The sequence below is a fragment of the Dasypus novemcinctus genome, chromosome 5 (assembly GCF_030445035.2).
Source record: "Dasypus novemcinctus isolate mDasNov1 chromosome 5, mDasNov1.1.hap2, whole genome shotgun sequence".
Taxonomy (NCBI): Eukaryota; Metazoa; Chordata; class Mammalia; order Cingulata; family Dasypodidae; genus Dasypus; species Dasypus novemcinctus.
The window spans coordinates 119,297,729-119,309,506 of NC_080677.1; the positions used below are offsets into that span (position 1 = coordinate 119,297,729).

Sequence of the window (11,778 nt, forward strand, 5' to 3'; positions counted from 1 at the left end):
GTGGGGGTGAGCTGGACTTGGGGTCCTGGGTGGAGCGGAGGGCAGGGGAGGCACCCAGAGCTGAGGGAGAAGTGCCCACAGAGCAAACGTGGGCCCACGTGTGAGGAACAGAGGACAGCTGGGAGCCAGTGAGGCGAGGGTGCTGGGTCCACACGGGAAAGCGTGGCGGGAAGGGCAGGCCAGAGCAGACCACGCAGGACTCTGAACTCCAGGCTGGGAATCTGGGTATGGGAGCGAGACCACGGAACTGAGAAAAGAGCAGAGTTAAGAAATGAGCTGTGGGCAATGTCCTCTGAGAAAGAAAAGGGGAAGTTTAACAGCAAGGGAAGATGATCTCAGGGCTCCTTAGAACTAACACCCAGCAGTGTGTGTGGCCTGACGGGATGGCGTGGAGGGGCCTGAGACCAAACACCAGGGCGGCGTGGCTGTGAGCGCAGATCTGTGAACAAACGGACCTCTCGCTGCTGCGAGTGTCAGAGAAAACCGGCGTCTCCAACTGGCTGCTCTGAGTTGCAGAGAGGTCACCATGAAACAACATTTACACGCTACTGACCTCTTTTGTTTCTTCCACCAAGACAAGTGAAAAGCTCTTGTCACTGGGGAAGGAAAGTAAGGGACCTGGCTCCGTGCCCAGCACGTGGCCTTGGGCCACAGCCTCGTTCCCGGGGGAGTGGGGAACCTGACCCAATCACACCCAGGACCATTCCTGGGGGTAGGGGCCCCTCTTGGGGGCCCATCACTCAGCACACAAACAGGATAATGCATTACATCCAAGATGGCAAACAAGCGCCCTCCCACCAAGGGGGGCCAAGGGGCCTTTCCTGCAAAACCAGCTACTTCTCTGTAATTATGAAAATTCCCTCGTGTGGGAGGCTCGTCACAGGGAAAACCTGGTCTAGAGAAAACTATTTTAGGGAAAGTAGGTTGTCACTGGGGTGTGCAGGCCATGGCCAGCAGGATGTAAGAATTGAGGGAAAGACCCCCTACGCATGGTAAGGCCGATGAACAAGTTCTACTACCGCTTCATTTTCTGTCTGTACTTCAAAAGTCTTGGCATTTCAGAAGTAACAGTTCACCACCTCTGTTTCTAGCGGTCACTGTCCTTAACCTTTAGAGGTCAAGTACATGATTTATACACGAACAGCACATAAAATAAACTGCATGATAACAATGCTTCCATCAGCAGCAGCTGTTTATTCCCCAGGGCTGTTTTCTTAAGTTTCCCTGTCCAGCCATTTCCAGAAATGACTGTCACCCTACTGGCCATCCTGTTAACAGGATAAACAAAGATATCCCTTTCACCCAAATAGAACACAACAAAACAAAAACAGGAAGAAAAATCAGGCCAGGGTTTAATATTATCAACAATTTCCTTAGAGGTTTTACAGATGTATGTATTTTTTTCTATTTTAAAAAAATACATATTTCAATTTCATTTGCTTTGATGTATAGTTTTATGAGCTTTAATTCATGTATAGATTTGTGCCACCACCACCACGATCAGGATACAGAACTGTTCCATCACCCTGAGAATCTCCCTCCTGCTGCTCGGGGTAATATTTGACTTTCACAAGTGAGAACATCATCATCTGACTCTCCTGTTGCCAGAACTATTTATATTCTGGGGGTTCACACTTCGTGCACTTTTATTTGCCAATGGAAGTTCTAATTTACAGAAAGGACTGGAAATCCTTCACCAGAGGTCAATGGATGGCAAAGATGTGGCCCTAACGGTTCAACCTTCATGTTCTGGCTGAAGAACTTTTATTTTTTGGTCAACATCGACATAAGGCTGTGACAACAGAGGACTTCTCTAGTCACAAACCAGGACAAGGAGGGGGTCCAGATACAGAGAATACCATGGACCAGTGAGTCCATCTGTGAGCCCACCCACGGCCACTAAATACACACACACACCACACACACTGCCTTCGAGGTCTTTTCAACAGTCCAGTCTAAGTTTCTTGACTCTTGTGATGTCAATGGCAATGGGAAGTGGATGTGGGAAGAAGGGGCAGAGTCAAATGCAATATAATCTCATGAGGCTTCTGGGTCTAGTCCAAAGATGGCAGGATTTAGCAGCTTTAGGTCAGGTACACCAATAGCCCATGCCCCTGTCAAGAATGGTGCCCCCGCCTTCCGTGCCTCATCCACGAGTCTCCGCCACCTCTCTTCCCAGCTCAGGGTAAGAGTTGTTGCTCCTTTCCTCAAATGCTAACCCCTTTGTTGGTGCACTGGGTGCCCTCCTTTCCTGACACTGGAGGAAACACACTATCCATGCTCCCACCCTCCAAGCACTTGTTCATTTAGCACCTACTGAGTGGAAAGTACAATGCTGGGCCACCATGTGGTACGGAGATGGAAAAGAAATGGTCTGTGACCTCAAGAAGCTGTGAATTGTGGGGATGCCAGGCTTATAAACAGCTAGTGATGCTATCAAGTCAAATAAAATAAATGCTATCATAGAGGCAAGTAAACTGCCAGGGAGCCCAGGGAAAAGCAGAAGTGTAATTAATAATATCACGGTCTGCCAGGCATGGTGCTAGGTGAGCCGGATATATGTGGCTGCCTTATTTAGTCCCTATAACAACCCTATGGGCTGCTATAATTTTTCCCTTTTAAGAGAAAAGAACAACGACCCTCGGAGAGGTTTAGGAACTTGCCTAATGTCACAGAGCTATGAAGTAGCAGACCTGGAATTCAAACAAGGTCTGCCTGCCACATACAGTAATGACAAAAATAATGACTAACTGTAGCTAAATAATAATAATAATAATAATAATAGCTGCTAATATTTACTGCTCCCCATGTGCCAGGCTCATGCTGAGCATTTTATTATTAGCCTCATTCCCTCCAGGACATCTTTGTTCATTCAGCTCTTAGACAAAGTTAAGGGGAACATATCCAGTATATCTATAGAACCTCAAAAACAGAAAAGGAGATAAGAAGTTACGAGGCTCCCTGTCCTTATCTCCTTTAGGTCTTGCTGTGCTCTGTCCCTTCTTTATGCTGGGGAAGTCATTTCTAATTTTCTGTAACTGGACAAATGTTGGCTGATTTCAGGGGACTGATCCGTTAGAAGCTGAGTCGGCTGTTTTCAGATTTTAAATTTAAATCTCACAGGTGGAAAGACAACAAGGAAATAAACATTGTTGGTGAGATGTATATGTCCCTCAAGAGTCTGATGTTGGGGCCCCCTATGGTCCAGGGTTCAGAGATGCTGATGCCATGGGCCCAAGGCTCAGGAAACAGTAACTGAGTCCACAAGAAACTGTGTGTGTGCAGGTTTCTGGTATGTGAGGTGTGAGCTGAGCTACGAAACCAACGATTCACTGGTATCACCCATTCAGTCAGTCAGTCGTTTACTCTTTCAGCAAATGAGCCTTGGTGAAAAGTGTCTACAACACCAATTAAACATGAATGCAGAATACATGGAAGAAGAGTAAAATACTTCTACTTTCCTCCACTGTTTCTTTGATGGACTCACGCTCCCAGGCACTCAAGCACTTCCTCCTACTTGGGTATTTTATCTCAGAGCTCAGCCTATCTCCATTGCCAGCAGCAGGCTGGCTGGCTTAAAAGAAAGGGGGTGGGGGTTGGAGAAGGCAAGATTCATTATTTTTAAGCATTTAAATCAGATCTCCAACTTCCAAAAAAAAAAAAAAAAGAAAAAGAACAAATTTTAAAACTCAACTTTGAGTCCTTAGCCTACAGTTCTTAAATTTGCCTAGAGGCATTTTCCCTTTGAGGTGCTGCACATGTACCTTGATGGGGAGGAGAAAGATCGATGCCCTCAGCCACAAGGCTAGAGCTTACACTTTGGGGCCTTCTGGGGCGTGTGTCACACTCCCTCTGATTTCAGCCATAGCTGCGGTGGACAATTTTGTATACCTCTCACCTCTTTGCTTTACTGCGTCAGAGTCTTCTGTGAATCTGCTTGAACCCACTGAGCCCTTACGCAAGTCCAGCCAGAGGAACAGAGAGCTAACGGCCTCCAGGGCAACCCTTAACCAGTGTGGGCTTGCCCTGGTCTCCAGCCTCCCCGCTGCCCCCAAAAATCTAGGACTCTGCGTGCCCTGAGGTCCTGGGAAATGGAGCTCCTGCTGCCTACAGCAGTCCCCCCAGGGATGGTGCTCACTCCTTTCCAGGTATCAGTCTCCCTATAATTCCCTTATTCCTTCCCTTCCCGGGATCATCTTGCAGACAGACAACCACACCTGTCTTTGTTGTGGGTTCTGCTTTTTGGAAGTCAACGTCTTCCACAACTTGGCCCTCGTAATCTGCCCAGGAACAAAACTCACAAGCTGAACACCTCCCAAGAGTCTGATCCTCCGTCTGGCACTGGCTGTGGGTTTGCTTCCTGCACGAGCCAGCAGCCACCCGGGGGACAGAGGGAGAGAGGAAACTCCAGACTCTAGCCAATCCAGCACTGGCTCAGTCGGATGTTCACCCCTGTAGCTCTGGGGAGCCTGACGAGGGAGGGGGAAAGGGCAGCCCATGGGCACAGGCCACGATGCAGCGGCCTGCTGTCACCGGGAGGGGCTGGGTGTCAACAGGAACAAGTGCAGCAGAGAGGCGTCCCTTCCCAGGGAAGAGCACTTAGAATTTGAACATACAGGTGATAGAGAAGAGGTCTAAAGGCGATACGCGCTGTTGTTTTAGTTTAACGGGAGATGGCCAGGCCGGGATGGATCAAGACAGTGGGAGCCTGGCACACCCCACCTCCGGTTTCCCAGGGCCAGCTCATTTCGTAAGAGATTTGGGGGCAGAAGACTCCTACTTGTTTTTTTGAAAGCTTAGCAATATGAGCTGCAAAGATTGTAAATTATGCAAAAATAATGTATATAAACTTCTCCTCTGCTGTTCATCTGCTTTCTCAATCCCACCCAACTCCAAACGTTCTCCTCCTAACCACCCACTCAAGTGCCTGTTCACCAACTATTTCTGGACCTCCAATCTGACCACAAGTAATCTAAGATCCAGGCTCTGTGCAGGGGCTATCCGCCATCCAGGTGGAAGATCAGCAGCTCTAGAGCAGGTCAGCAGTGCTGGCCCCCCTTCTCTAATCCTGACACGGTATGTTGTACACCCTCTGTGGGATGATGGACTGCTGAGTCCATACCATCTAGAACAGTTCTCAAAGTCTAAGAATCAGCTGGGGAGCCTCTTGACATGCAGACCACCTGGCCCTTTCCCCCCAAAGAGCCTGCTCTTTAGGTTTTGTTCTGCAACCCAGGAATCTCCATTTTTAACAAGCACCCTAGGTGATTCTGGAGCAGGAGGGTCTTTGAACCATACTTTGAAAACCTGGAGCCTACATCTAAGCCTAAAAGTGATTCTGGCCCTACTGTCCTCAGGTTTGGGGCCATGAAACTGGCAGCTCTGGGCCAAGTTTCCGGGGCATTCACACCACTTCTGGCCCTGGGCTTTGGTCTGCAGGGAGTCTCGGGCCCCTCTCCCATGATCCGTAGTGGTACACGGCATCTCGGTGACACTGAAAGCGCGTGTGTCCTTGCGTGTCCACATACGCTGTCTCGTGTGTCTGCACCATCCTGCGGGGTGGGTACCTATGAGCATGGGCACCTCTGTATGGAAGCTGAGCACCAGTTTCTCTGCCTCCAGGGTGTTCTCAAGGCCACCAAGGCCTGCATGTGCTCACGCACGTCCTTACACTGTGCTGTCTGTGTCTCTGGGGAGTGGGGAAGGGAACTCTAGCGCCTGCATTAGCTATACTCAAATACATACCAGGCATCCCACTTTATTTTACACTAAAGAAAAATTTTAATTTCAAATTATTTCACTTTATAGCTCAAAGTCCCAGAGACGAAGAAGGGAAAATTGAGGATAACCTAACAGCGCAGCTAACTTATTGATCACTTCTCAGAAAAACAGCTGCAACCCTAAAAACTTTCATATATTTATAACAGATTGGCAATGGGTTGAATATTTCACTTAATATCCTCAAGGGTGAACCGGCACCTTTTCTTTGTTTCTATTAGTAGTAAAAGATAAATTAACCCTTGCAATGCAACTGCTTTCAGAGTTCCTCTTTGCAATCAAACCTAACTTCTAGTTAGTCTCTTTTTACCCTTTGTAATCTGTACAAGTTACACAATTTCTGAAGTTACTTATGTTTTTGGCTTATATTTTCAGCCTAAGTAGGGCATTTTGGAATATGCCCTGTTCTCTTGATTATGGCGATTATGGATTCCCATGTTTGGCCCAATTATGCCAAGGTCAACCCACTTGAGAGAAAACTGTCCCCTGGCCACAAACTGAACCATCAACCCTGACCAACTGTCTCATAAACACAGGCCTTGGACATTATGGGCTCCAAGGGAAGGAGTGAGGATGGTTCACAGTTGACATCCTAATAATAACGAGTCAGTGAAACAGCTGGTGACAGGGCCGGGTCTGGCGCTAACGTTTCTTAACTCTCTAAGCAGAGCTTATTATTTTTTTAGCAGTGGTGGGACTTGAAACCATGTTCTGAAGAGACCAGAGACTCAAAAATGTACTTTAGAGAGAGCAAAGTCACTAAACAACAACAACAAAAAGAACAACAACAACAAAAGACTACTTCCTCTAAGTCAATTCTGTAATCAAAGTATCAGAAAAGTTAAAAGCACTAAAAATGCCCACATTCACACTGGAGAGAAAAATCCAATTACAATCTAGGGCCTCTTCCTGAATAACTACAATTGTCTCTTAGCCTCTAGGACACCTCCCTCCTGCCCCCAACCTTTATTATTATTATTAGCCATTCCAATGGACTTATACCATCATTACCTTCATTAAATTACTCCTTTGATCAAGAATGTACAAAACACCCCAATGCTGCCATCTGGATTATATCCAAGCCCCTCAAGCCTGCGGTCAAAGTTCCTCATTGCCACACTGCACCCATCTAACCATTTTCCAACACAGGCTTTCTACTTCCGCCAGGTGTTACTATCATTTCCCCTATCTTCCCATCCCAATCTCCCTCACCAATCATGGAGATTGCAATTTTCATGGCCCCCAGACTGCCCCTGTATCTCTCATTTCCTTGAAGATCTACCATAAGACTCTTTCAATTTAGTTCTTGCTCTATAAAGCATCCCTAATTAACCTCTTGCAATATCTTTCATTGACTGAATTTCTTTGAGTGGTTTGGCCCATTGTTTTCCTAGAACCTGGTACATAGTAGGTTCTCAATAAATATCTGCTGATCAAATATTTGCGATATCAGAGCAACAGAATTATACTCAGTAGTAGTATATAGTATATAAGTATATACTTTATAGTTTGTATTTTTTCTGCTATCTTCTCACAGAGACTAAACTCTTCAAGAGTAGAGATCATGCCTTATCTTGTTTTTATTATATCACAGGGTTGGACACACAGTAGGCATCCAGTGAATGTTTAACGAATTCAACGGAATTAAAAATTAATCTCCACCCCTATCTAAAACAACTATGAAATAATGACATGAGGACAGGCTCTGCAACCAAAGGAAACAGAGGAAACAGACCAAAAGGGTCAGATTATTCTGAAGAAGTACATTACTGGCCATTTATTAGGAACTGGATCTAATAATAGCTGTAAGTGCCTCAAATTAGGTGTAGATAAGATATTTTGGATAGCCCTGAGAACTAACAAAAACCCTACACATTTTAATCACTGACCATCCTTCGACTCAATGGAATGTCTTTTTTTCCTTTCTTTCTTTTTAACAGCAGATTTAATATCTGGCCTTGTTTTTACTTTTGCTGGTCATGCTGATAGCAGAAATACCCCAACACCAATTTACTGCTTTCTCCAAAAATATGATTTAAAAATATATAACTTGCATCATCGAATAAGGACACAACAGAGACCTCAAAGGTGAGGTAATATGAGTAAACAGATTACCGGCAAGGGCAACTCCATTCCTTTGGGTGTGAATAACTGAAAGGTGATACCATTGAGGACATCCCTTTCTCCCCAGGAGCAGTATTTCCAGTGGTCCTAAGACCACCTGCACATGCTCACTTCAAAGTCCCTGAAGTGCAATCTCTGAGGCGGAGGGTAGAGACTTTCTCCAGGGGCAGGACATTGGCGGAAATCTGTGTTCTTAACAAGCTCTCCAGGTGATTCTTACACACAATAAAGTTTTGAAAACCACTGTGGTTGACCGGTGTAATTATGTAGTTGACCTTCAATTGGGAAGGGGATACCCAAACATCAGACTTCAGAAAACTAAAAAAAGCAGTCCTTGTTTTCTGAAAAACACCACAAAGACTTGCTCCCAGAATACCAGCAGTAGTATGCCCTCAACCCAGGTCGAGCAAATGCCTGATAGCTGGAGAAAACAGGTCTCTTCCCATGTCACCTACTCCTCTAGGTCCTCCAGGCAGAAGACAAGAATGTCTCTTTATAGAGTTTTATGCAGGGCTGTTTCCACATCACCAGGTCTGGAGGGCAGTGGGATGAGACGATGAATACACTCCCACTAAAACGGAGGAGGGGCATGTAAGTGCCCTCCCCTGTGAGGGTGAGATGTCCCCGTGGAGCATGCCCATCTCAGCCACAGGGCAACTCTGCTCGGAAATGGACCCTGCAGGACAAAGGCCAAATGGGCAGGCCCGGCAGGAGGCTTATCCACTTCCCTATCCCACGTTGCTCAAACACAGCAACATTCTCTCAAGATGTAATTGAAAACTTCTTCCTTCTTTCTCATCGGCCTCACTAATGGGCAGTTGTTGAAGAGCTTTCTTCCCCCCTCCTACTGCCCCCCCACGAGGGGCAAAGCAATTGAGAAACCTCACTTGATAGATGTGGCCTAGAGTGGGCTCCCCCACAAAACTAGGAGTGCAGGGGACAAAAAGCTGAAGACTACTCAAAAACTCAGATCCGTCCAAATGGAGGCGAACTACTCCAAGGCTCAGGCAAGGCCTAGAGGAGAAACAGAACACGGAGCCCGATTTAGAAATGAAGCAGCATTTCAGAAATGATTGTAGAAATGCTGGGCGGGCTGTCATGGCGACGGTGTCCTTGAAAACCGGGTGAGCCTGCTGGATGGCAGGGAGGCCACCACAAGGACCTGAAGGACACTTGGCTTCTTGGCCAAAGTAAGCACAAAGAGGAAGAGGGTATTCTGCTCAGAATTTAAGCAAAGGTCACTTAGGGGCTGAAGTAAAGGGGTAATATCACACCTAAGGAAAGGGTCTTTGGGGGAAATTGGGGCACAGGGGCCAGAAGTGAATGTTCCTCTTGTGAAATCAAAGATGGAGCAAATGAGGGTCCTGTGACAGTCAGAAAACAAATATTCAACACCCTCCAGAGGCATTTTTTAAAAGGCTCAATTTTATCAACAGAGGTTGGTAAGGGAAGTATCATTACAAGTACAGTGAAAAGGGTCAGCTCTTCCTCCCAGCTCCAACAGGCAAACTTCTGTTAGCTGAGCTAGAATTCCCAAAATGTGACCTCAACCTCCCCAGCGCCAGGGACAGACAAGAAAGCAAAGTAAGCCTGCACAGTGGGCCCATGGGGGAAGGGCAGCAAGTGTCATGTGTGCACAAGAAGGTGAGAATCTCCAGGGGTTTAAGAATTCCAAATTAAACCTACTCGTTTCATTACATTTGGCTCTAAGTATGCACTGACTTTTAAATATAGTTTTCAGAAGCGTTTTTACAAGACATTGTGCTCAATTTTTAGTAAATATTAATAAGACCCATGACTGTTCAGTGATTCAGAATGAATGAATCTAACACAAGGCCGAGGATTCCGACTCTGCTGTTCACTTTAATTTGCGTGTTGAATTTTCAAATAAAGCAACAAAAAAGCAGCCTCCCACTTCCTGTGACCTGAGAGCAACAACCATCCCTTAGGTGGGCGGTTTACCCATGATAACGTGACACAGGCAGAGCTCACTTTCGAAGGCGTGCCTGACACTTCCTAAGAGAGTATGTGCTCTCGCCACACCAACTTGACCTTGCTGGAACGCTGTTTGGGTTACCCAGACCCTCCAGGTGCACCAGCCCCCGACTCCTTTTTCTTTGACCCCCTGCTTCTGGGACACGAGCAGGGCTCCTCTCAGGCCATCCCCCACTCCCATCAAGCCCAGGCAATCCCCCTTCTGGTCAGAGCTCCACCTTCCTCTGCAGCTTGGTCCTGGAATGGCCTTCCCTGCCCCTCACCCCCCCACTTTAGCGCTGATGAGAAATGCCTGGCTCCTCAGCCAGGTGAGCAGCTTCTGCAGAGCAGCAGGGACAGATACCAGACTGCAAAGGCTTAAGAAGGGAGTGTGAGTGGAAACTAAGACAGGAGTAGAGCAATCTCAACTAACCTGGCAGCAAAAGCAAAGGCAAGTGAAGACCCTTCCTAGGATGGGGGAGAGGGATCTGTATCTGAATTTAGCAAGAAAGAAATTGGTGGAGAAGGTCAGACTGAAGAGGCTAGGAAAAAGCTGGTCTAGTTCAAGAAAGAGGGTAAGGAAAAGGGGTCGGGGAGGAAGATGCAGGTTGGTGGCGGGCTTGAAATTGGTGGAAAGTGGAGAGGGGACTTGGGGACTGGTGCCATGTGAACACAGGGCCCCCGGGGAAGCAGGCTCAGGGTGGGGTGGGGGAGCACTGCTCTGAGAGGCTTGAAGGGAGTGAGGAGATTAGCAACAGTGCCAGGGGGAGCTGGCAGGAAGTCCAGAGGGGCGAGCAAACCAGAAAATGGGCAGAGCCAAGCAGAGGGGAAGCCAGTGAGGTCAGTCTCAGGGACAGTGGCAGGTCATGGTGTCCAAGTTTCCCAGCAGTGCTCGGTGACCTTGAAGGAAGTGTGGAGAAAGCACATCCATGGTTGGAAGCGTCACGGCAAAAGGTCTTGGGATTCTGGTTCTGTGGTTTGCATGTTAACCTCTTCACTGTGTATCAGTGCTTTCTTCTCATAGGTGGTTTGGTTCAGTTTCTTGCCAACTTCCATTTTCACCGGACTGTTTCACGTTACCTCTAACAACCCTTCTCTAGCTCCACAAAACGAATTCTCTCTCTTGTTCTCCATCTCTACCAACCATTTAGCTGTGTGTCTACCATGTGCTGGACACTGCGTGCAGCCCTTCAGCTGCCTCACTGCACTCAACAACCCCACAAGGCTGAAAAAGCATTTCCCCCATTTAAGAAATGGACGCGCGGAGGAATAAAGCACTTTGCCCAAGTCACAGCTGGTAAGAGAAAGAATCAAGCTTTAAGTCCAGGTTTTCTTGATTCCAAAGCCAGTTGCTTTTATCCCAGTACCACCACAGCAGTTCTCAACCCTGGCTGTGCACCCAGATAGCTGTGAAAAGTACTCTTGCTGGGTGATGGCTGCACAACACTGTGAATGTAACTAATGCCACTGACGTGCACACTTAAAGTGGTTAAAGTGGCAAATTATGTTATATTTTGTCACAATAAAATTTTAGAAAAAACAACAGTCTCGCTGGAGCCTACCCATGGAGATTTTGAAACTGCAGTTTGGGTCCTGAGTAAGGTGAGTTGGTAAAGCTCCCCAGGTGATTTTATTGTGTAGCCTGGGCTCAGAACCAGAAGGCTGCAAATCCACAAAGGCAAGGGCCTTGTTTAGTCTATCCTGGCTCCGTCCCTGTACTTCACACTAGGCATGGCGTGTGTTAGTAGAAGCACAATAAATGTTTTTTGAATGAGTGAACACTGTACACTTCCCTATCACGTAATTCTTTCATCCTCCTCACTCAAAACTTGGGAAGTTATCTCACCAAAGGAGCAAGTGGTGACTACAGTCTCCCACTTCTTTCATCCATCTTTTACATGG

General features: G+C 47.0%; 1 protein-coding gene across 12 annotated transcripts in view; it reads right to left on the bottom strand.

Annotated features, from left to right (window-relative positions):
• Nucleotides 1–11,778, bottom strand: part of HIPK2 (homeodomain interacting protein kinase 2) — a 206,678-nt gene that overhangs the window by 124,894 nt on the left and 70,006 nt on the right. The window lies entirely within an intron of this gene.